Genomic DNA, 9009 nt, shown 5'->3' on the forward strand with positions numbered 1-9009 from the left:
GAATTTTATAGGTGTGTGAAGTATACTTCACTAAAAATGAAAGAATAACCGAAAAGGGAAAGTTGCAAAGATTTGAAGAGATTAGTTGATAAAAATTAAGAAATGGGTTGAAATCCCCCATTCTTGACTGCTCCTCTCGTATCTTTTTTTTTTTTTTTTTTTTTTTGAGACAGAGTCTCGCTCTGTCGCCCAGGCTGGAGTGCAGTGGCGCGATCTCAGCTCACTGCAAGCTCCGCCTTCCAGGTTCACGCCATTCTCCTGCCTCAGCCTCCCAAGTGGCTGGGACTACAGGCGCCCGCCACCATGCCTGGCTAATTTTTTGTATTTTTTTTTTTTTAAGTAGAGACGGGGTTTCACTGCGTTAGCCAGGATGGTCTCGATCTCCTGACCTCATGATCCACCCACCTCAGCCTCCCAAAGTGCTGGCATTACAGGTGTGAGCCACTGCGCCCGGCCCATATCTTTTATACAAAGGCCACCTGACATGTCTGCTTATCTCTCTTGACCCTTCTGCTCTGTGTCCCTTAGTTGGGACAGCCGATCGAGACTCTTAAAGCAGGAGACCCACCTCATCTTCCTCAACAGAGGAAATCTGCTATCCTGCTCTGGCTTACCTTTCCCTCCCCAGGTGACATCAATGAGAAGGAACTCAGTGGACACGGATGAGCTGGGGAGTTCCATGAAACTCAGACTTGGGTCTTGTTACTGAGTTGGGGGAGAACCATGAGGAATACAAAGTCCATTTTACCCAATGTTCATGTGCCCTGCCCACTTATCTCTCACACACTCATTGCTCCGAAATATTTATCCACCTTGCTTCTTCTTTGGGTGCAAAATGGGCCCTAGTTAGCAGTAATGGAGATGACATTCTCTTGAAGAAAAACATGCCATTTGCTGTGACGTTTGCTGCTCCCATTCTTTTGTGAGCAGCAGACATCTGGATGTGGCTGCAAGATGGCTCTTTGACATCCCCAAGGCATCTTTCAGGTGCAGAGTGTCTCTGCTCCCTCTTCAGTCTCCATCACTGACCCACTGAGGTGGGCGCAAACCAGCTTGTATCAAGGTGACCATAAATGGAGAGAGAAGATAGCCCTCGTAGGTGTTTGCAGAGGACACACCAACCTTCTCACCTTTCTAGAAGCTGCCCATGGCTCTGCTCTCTCTCTACTCTGGAACCCCACTACAGGTCCTCTCTCTTGCATTCAGATTGCACCCTGGACTCCAATTCCCACTTCCCACAACTTTGTTCCTTGCGTGTGTCCTACTGAGTGTTCTCGGGATAAACAAGGTAGTTTCTTGCTGGAGTTTTTCTAACAGCCCCATCAGCAAATTTAACACAAGGCAAAGGAAAATCACCAACCCAACATTGCAAATAGAAAGAGCTAGGAAACTTCTCCCAGATTCTGTCTGTCTATAGTTTCCTTCCCTGCGTGACTTTTTGATGCATGGACACCTATCTCCTATAGACCTCTGTCTGATCATCCTCTTCTCCCTCCAGCCGGGCCTGTCTTCCCAACAAACTTCCTCTCCTCCTAATTGTTAGCGCATAATGAGATTAAGTGTCTAAGGAGTTTCTGGCCCCTGTGCTCTCTAACTAGGTCTTTTCTGCCTTCATTGATACCTCCAGCTCCATTCCTGCATCCCCATTACCCAGAACCCTCTGACTGGGAGGCATGGCAGCCATCTCTGGAATCCCAGGGGCCAGTCCTGCACCCCTGCTGTATTAGTCCATTTTCATGCTGCTGATAAAGACATACCTGAGACTGGGTATTTATAAAGAAAAACAGGTTTAACAGACTCACAGTTCCGCATGGCTAGGGAGGCCTGACAATCATGGCAGACAGGGAAAGGAACGGTTTACATGGTGGCAGGCAAGCAGAGAATGAGAACCAAGTGAAAGGGGTTTCTCCTGATAAAACCATCCGATCTCATGGGAGTTATTCACTACCACGAGAACAGTATGGGGGAAACTGCCCCCATGATGCAATTATCTCTCACTGGGTCCCTCCCACAACACAAGGGAATTATGGGAGCTACAATTCAAGATGAGATTTGGGTGGGGACACAGCCAGACCATAACACCTGCTTTCTCCAAACCGATGACAGCCCCATCTGATGTGCAGGTGTCCAAAACAGCTCCTACCCTTGTTGAGAGTGTGCCCATTACCCCATCACCCAGGTGCCACCAAGGAGTACCTGTCTGGGTTCTCAGCAGGCTGGAGGAGACCCTCCAGTTACACACCCCTGAGGGGTCAGTTCCAGATTCCAGGAGACAAGCAGTGAGCAGTTTCCCTTCAGCCTCTCATCATCTCAGCTCTCCTCCAGAACAGCTTAGGAACCAAGCCCAGGGTGCTCTGAGCATGCCCTACTAGTCTCCCTCATGCTTTCCACCTCCAGTCAGCCGTGGACCACCTCACTCATAGCCCTCTGCCTCCCTCTCAGGTGTTCCCTTCTGGGGAGCTGCTGTCTGTTCCTGCAGCTGCCTCAGCAACTCCTGGAGAGTGGTTTGTAGCCAGCACCTGCAATCGCTTAAGACGGGTCTGCCCTGAAGGCCCATCCTCACAGCAGGTGCAGGGGAGGCTGACTCCCCCATAACTCCCGTTAACTGAGCCTCTGCACTCCCCTGGTTTCATTGGGTTCTGAGTAATTATGAAAGGAAGGTCTCAAGACCTTGCTGTGGAGTCTCCATTGGCTGGTGAGTTGTGAATGGGGAGGGTCTTATTGCCCAGGTTCTTATTGGAGCCCTGATTTCTCCTTTGACTGAAGGCTCTGTCTCAGGAATGGCAAATATAGGATTCAGAGGCTGTCTCTCACCCCTCCTGTGCCTGAAACAGACATCACTAATGGATCTCAGCACATTCTCCTAGCTCAGTATTCCCTCCCACACCGCACTCCTGGCAGCCACTATGACGGCGGCTGGCACTCACTGGGTGACCTCACTGGCCTTCCTCCCTGGTTGTGAGGTCCTCTGCCATATGCTGCCTGGGATCTGCCCATATGAAGGCATGATTTTTTTTCTGCCCTCAGAGACTCCATTATTTAGTTGGAAAAAAACAAGATTTATTGGGTTAAAATGATTTTTTTAAAGAACCAGACATTTGGGTTGACTAATGATTTTTTTTTTTCTTAAGGGAAGGAAGGCCAAAGTATAGTGGGGTAAACAGGGATGACCAATACTTAATGAATGCCTGTATGAGGCAGGATAAGACCTAGATTTTTCCCTAATGGTAATCGGTTAAGATAAGAATGTGGGAGACACCTTGGAAACAGCAACTGAATCACGCAGACCCAGTTTAAATTTCAGTTCTACTACTTTCGAGCCACGTTATCTCCTCTTTCCCAAGTCTCAGTTTCCCTGTCTGTGAAATGGGAGCAACAATATCTGAAACATACGGCTGATGTGAGCATTAAAAAAAAAAAAAAAGTGCCAAATTCCTACCTGTAGCACTGGCCTCTCCCCTGAGCTCTGACTTGTAAATCCAGCTGCCCGCCGGGCCTCCGCAGGCGGGAGCCTACAGCATCACACACTTGCCATGGCCAAAAGAGATGCCAGTCCCTCATGAGCCTGGTCCTCCCACAACCCTTCTCCTCTCATTCAGTTCACCACCATCCACACCCCAAACCTGAGGGTCCCTTGATCCCCCCTTTCTCACCCACATTGCCAGTGTCAGTCCACTAGTAGCCCTGCCAGTCCCAACTCCAGTGATGTCCTAAGTCCATTTGCTTCCTTCCATCTCCACCAAGGCCACCCTAGGCTCTCTGGACTTTGCAATGACCCCTCCCGCTACTGCCCCCACACCTATGCCCCATGGCCTGTTCCTCACAGAGCATCTCAAGGTAAAACAGGTCACACTACCTGCTGGCTTGGACTCCCCATGGCACTTGGAATAAAACCCAGACTCCCTTCCATGACCTTCACAGTCCTACCGAGGTCCTACTAAGCCTCAGCCTACCTTCCAGACTAGACGTCCAGCCACACACTCCGTGAAGCACTGATTAAACAAATGCCTGCTTAACATGCATTAGTCTCCATCTTCCTTTGCTTTCTCGAAGAAAAATGAAAACATTCATATGGCACCTCAGGGTTGTCCTGATAGGGATCAGAAGTTTACCCCACCCTGTGGCCCTTCCCCACCTCTCTGATCAATGGAAAAATTAGGGTCATCGCCTCCACTGCTAGTCACCGTTTTCTACCTGGGGTTTAAGCTTTGTCTTCCAACATCGTCCGTTCTTCTAAGTTCACACTGTTTCTTTTCATTGTGCACCTACGTGCCACCACACCGAAGAAAAAGCAGGCAAAGCAAGACCTGCGGAAGTAATGAAAACTCTTTGGTGCCCCCTTGTGGTCATGTCTAGCTAGCCGGAAGAGACGGGACTGTAAGCTGCTCTGGGGTCTCTGCAGAGCGGAGCCTGAAGCTGGAAATAGAAGTCCTTTCAGGTGCCAATCTTAGAGATGTACATCCTCCACCCCCAGGAGGAGGAATCCAGGTAGAAATGCTTGACAGTCAACTTCTCTAAGTCTCAGATTCCTGATTGTTAAAATGAGTGTAACCATTCTTGCCCAACCATCCGAGGAAGAGTATTGTGAAGCTATACCATGAGATCATCTGTACTTTTTCTGTTGCTTTAAAAAAAAAAAGTATATTCCAGTACTCAATCTTCACAAATTCTACAATGTTTCTCCTGCCTCTGCACCCTTGTCTGTTCCTACGAACTTTCTGTAATCCCCAAATGAGTCAGGCAGGATGGGAGTGAGGACGTGCTTGAGATAATGTGTCTGACAAAGAGGTGCCATATGCTGCTCGGCGTCATACAAAAATGTACCAGAGAAAATGTCAGCGGCAAGACTCGGCAAGTGGTGAGGCAGAAAGTGGGGGTGCTGCCATCTCTCCCCCGGGAAGCTCGAGAGCAGACACTGGCTTCTGGCATTGACAAAGCAATGGGAGGCCGGGTGAAAAGTCAATCAAGTATCTGTGATTATGAAAACTAACCCTAATCTCCTGAGTTTCCAACTCTTTTAGAATTCCTATCTGGAAGACATTCACCTTTGCACCCAAGCCTACCAAAGTGTTTGTACCAAAGAGGTACTTAATAAAGAGGCAATGTATGAATGAATGAGTTAATAAATGAGTGCATAAATCTGATTTCAAGGAAAGGTTGGCGATGTCTACAGCCTCCCGCTCTGAAGCTGCTTGCTTGCTTGCTTTTTCTTTTTCGTTTGTTTGTTTGTTTTGAGTCTCACTCTGTCACCCAGTCTGGAGGGCATAATCTTGGCTCACTGCAACTTCCGGCTCCAGGGTTCAAGCAATTCTCCTGCCTCAACCTCCCAAGTAGCTGGGATTACAGGCACTTGCCACCACAGCTGGCTAATTTTTGTATTGTTAATAGAGATGGGGTTTCACCATGTTGACCAGGCTGGTCTCGAACTCCTGACTTCAAGTGATCCACCTGCCTTGGCCTCCCAAAGTTCTGGGATTACAAGCGTGAGCCACTGCACCTGGCCCTGAAGCTGCTTACTTTCTAGCCCTACGCAAGCCCAAGGACACTGTATCTGTCTCCTGTAAGGCTCAGCTTTTTCTACATCTCTTATTTTGAGTACAGTGAAAAAAGGATCATGGCTGATTTTGTCATAAATGCCTGGAGCCTTTAAATCCCTCTCTCTGCACAGCTAATTTTACATTGTCTGCCTATCACATGGTTTTAATCTGATTAAAGAAAATCTGCCTAACAGTAACAGTGAAAATGGACAACTTTTTTTTCCCAAATAAGTAGCTTTTAACTCCGGCCAACCATTACAATGGGCTGGAAAGCTTGTACACACATAAACATACATATATTCACACACACACACCCCAACAGCCGGGCCCCATCCCAGACCTATTAAAATCTCTACGGCTCAGGACCCGGGCATCGGCATTTTTGAAATCTCCTTAGCTTATTCTAATGTGCATCCAGGATTAAAAACTCCTGCCGTGAATGTGCCGGCCTTTGCCCAGAGAGCACAGACTCACCAATTATAAATGAAACAAAAGCAAGCTTTTATGTTGCCTCCTAGGCACCCTCAGGCCCAAGCAAGGAAGAAAAGGAAGATTCTGAAGCCCAGGGGTGATAAGGAGTTTGGTGTTCACTTTTTCTTGGATACCTTGCTTGTTAATGGCCAAGAAGGGGAGAGAACCCCAAAAAGTCTTGACCAGGTTGAATAGAGACAACGATTTGGGAGCAGGTTCCAGCAGATGTGATGGCGTCAGCATAGGCTTCAGTGTGGTCGTGCCGTTGCAGCCTGGCTTGCGTCATGGCAATGGGGAAGGGAGGGTGGGTGTGGGGGCACTAACTGGGTGGAAACTGGGCTTTCAGTGCAAATAGCCAGACATTCAGCGGATGCTGCCTGTGCATAAGGAAACCCACTGTTCATTTACAAGTATGCTTTCAAAAGCCACTCATATATTTCACACATGGCACGTAAACCTAAATTCAATCTGCTACATTGTAATTTCTTGCTTTTAATTTAGGGCCTTGGGGCTTTAGCTAATTTAAGGGACAATCTGGTGATGAAGAGGAGACCATCTTTTTACAAAAACATCATTAGCATAAGACACTGCTCCCCAAATTTAGAGCACAATGGTGACTTTCGAAATCTTACCTGTACTTGAAGAGCCTTCTAAGCTCTGCACCTGAACCACATAAAATAAAGTCCATCTACCGGGTAGCAAATCATGGCAATGTCCATCTCTTATTTTCCACCAAACCGTTTGTTCATTTAAAGTCTCTGTGCTCTTAAACATTAGATGGCAGCCTTTGAAATTGCAGAATAAACATGAGCACAATTCATCCCTTTACTGTGCTCAAACAGTGATCTGAGCGGCATCCTGGTGGTGCTCTGAGAGAACAGCAGTCCTCAGTTCATCAACAAGCCCCAAGCTGAGATCAGAAGTCCCACCCCAGGCTCGGGTACCAATTGCTTGTCACTGACAGACAGGAGTATCGACAGATCGGTCCTTTGTGTCTGATGGAAACATGAGGAGACAGGCTCAGGGAAGTGAGTGGAGGCACTGGCTCAAAGGGAGAGAATGCTGGCTGGAGTTTCTCGTGATTGCATCAGCCAGATCCAAGCAAGTGCTCTGAGCCTGAGTGTCCCACACAGGGCAAGGCCTTCAGACGAACTTTTGACCACAGCGAAGAGTAAGTTACAGTCACCAACAATGATTTTCTGAGAGTTTGTCACTGGGATCTACTGCAAAATCACCTGGGCTTTCAACAAGCATCACTTCCCTTTGTCTCACCCTCAACTCCCCATCCTCACCTACTTCCCCCTCTGTCCTTCATAAGTGCCTGCCACATAGAGGACACTCAATAAACATTTGTAGCAAAGTTCCCAAATTGCAAATAAGCAACCCCCTCCATTAGAAAGCTAACCCAGGCAGGGCATGGTGGCTCATACCTGTAATCCCAGTGCTTTGGGAGGCCGAGGAGGGCAGATTGCTTGAAACCAGGAGTTCAAGACCAGCCTGGGCAACATGTCAAGACTCTGTCTCTTTAAAAAATACAAAAATTAGCCAGGCATGGTGGTGCATTCTGACTACTCGATAGACTGAGGTGGGAGGATCGCTTGAGCCCGGGAGGTCAAAGCCACAGTGAGCTGTGATGGTGCCACTGCACTCCAGCCTGGGAGACAGAGCGAGACCCTGTTTTAAAATAAAAAAGGAAAGAAATCTAACCCATAAAACAAGAGAGAAAGAAATGCAGCATACATTCTCTTCTTTTATGGGAAGATTTTTTTGTCCAGAACTCTTTTACTCACTGTAAGCACTCAATCTTAAACAATCATAAACTCCCTAAAGAGTGAAGAAAACAGGCATTGCTGGAAGCACTGTCTGCACATGGCTGAACGGCCCTGAGGCCCCAGAGTGGGGAGCAGGAGTCTTGGCACCGCCCTTGTGATTAAATGGTTCAGTGAGTGAAAACCTCCTATGTGTAAGTCCTGGTAATTCTTCCACTTCTTTCTTCTACCAAGGAATGGGATTTAGTGAAGAAATCTCTAGGACAGGAAGACAAAGATGAACAGGAGGTGGTCTCTACTTTGGAAGAACTAACATGGAGATGGAAAAGATGGGAGTTTGTTTATTTGCTCAATAAAGCACCTACCGAGTGTCTGCTGTGTGCCAGGCACAAAATAGACACGGTCTCTACCACGTCAAATTCAGAATTTATGGAAACACAAAGGAATCCACTCATCACACAGACAACTGTGAAACTGCTTCCAAGGCAAATGTGAAAAGGGAGATGGACCCAGTTAGAAGTGTCCATGACAGGAAGATGTGGCCCAGTGAGAGGTACCCATGATACAGAGATGGGGCCTGGCCAGGCATGCAGCAGAACCCAGGCAAAGGACACTTGAACAAAGGTCTAAAGGATGAACTGGAGATAACGTGGTGAGAGGGGTTGAGACGGTGTTCCAGGCAGTGGGAACCATCCACACTGGAGCTTGGGGCATGATGCGGAGGGGCCGCCAGTGAGGCAAGGAAAGTTGGTGAGACCTGGACCCCAAAGGCCCTCACAAGTCTTGTAAAAGCAGTTGGAGATTCTCTCCTAAGGGAATAACATTAGGTTTTTATTGGGGGAAAGATGCAGAAGTGGGGATTGGAGGTAACCTAATCAGAACTGTTTTAGAGAAGATGGCTCTGCTGCTTGGAGAGTAGATGGGAAGAGGCCACAATGATGTGGGCCAGCCAGGATGGGGGTTCCATTTATGTACATGTAATTAACATCATCCTCAAAAATTCCTTAGCCATTAAAAATCAGTAAAGTGACATCTCCAGTAGGCCTAGCCCAGCCGGCATTGGAACCGATCACCAATTCTTTGATGGAGCCCCCGATTAAGGTAGCTGTGTTTGGGGTCAAGGTTGTAAGATGTAGATTAGATAAGCCAGCTAGCTAATGGTTAAACACTCGGTTCTCATCCAGCTTGGAGAGATGATCCCCCTCCTGGAAGGCTGTGCGAACCAAGCCTGA

This window comes from Papio anubis, chromosome 11, assembly GCF_008728515.1.
Source record: "Papio anubis isolate 15944 chromosome 11, Panubis1.0, whole genome shotgun sequence".
In the NCBI taxonomy this organism is placed as follows: domain Eukaryota; kingdom Metazoa; phylum Chordata; class Mammalia; order Primates; family Cercopithecidae; genus Papio; species Papio anubis.